Here is a 474-nt window from a genome sequence, read left to right as displayed (position 1 = left end):
TCCTGCTCCTCCTCCTTACAAACCCGCTCCCTGCCAGCCCCGGCGGATCTCCCGGCTGCGGGGGAGCAAGGCAGGTATAAAAGCACCCCCCCGGCGGGACCCCACTGGTTGGTCGTATCCAGCCTGTGACCAAGGGGTTGGGAAGCACGGGGTCATTCCTGCATCCCTCCCACCCCATCCCACCCCTCTGTCCACCCCCCGTCCCACCCCCTTCCCCCCGGAGCGTTAGGGAGTGCAGGCGGGGAGGGGGGAGATGGAGAGGGGGGTGCTGAGGGTGGGGGAAGCCGTACCCACCCCAACCCCATTTTTCCCCATCTACAGGCTAATCCCAAATCTGTTTTTCAAGCTCTTGCAGCAGGGATTAAAAAAGATATTTATTGGGGAGAGGGGTGAAGAAGGAGGGAAGGGGGGGGGTTTGGAGGGGTTCCCTGGGGAATCCCTGGGCAGGTATTTCCCCTCTGCTGGGGTTTGTTT

The sequence above is a fragment of the Platalea leucorodia genome, assembly GCF_965183815.1.
Source record: "Platalea leucorodia genome assembly, chromosome: 1".
In the NCBI taxonomy this organism is placed as follows: Eukaryota; Metazoa; Chordata; class Aves; order Pelecaniformes; family Threskiornithidae; genus Platalea; species Platalea leucorodia.
This window is presented reverse-complemented; position numbering follows the sequence as displayed.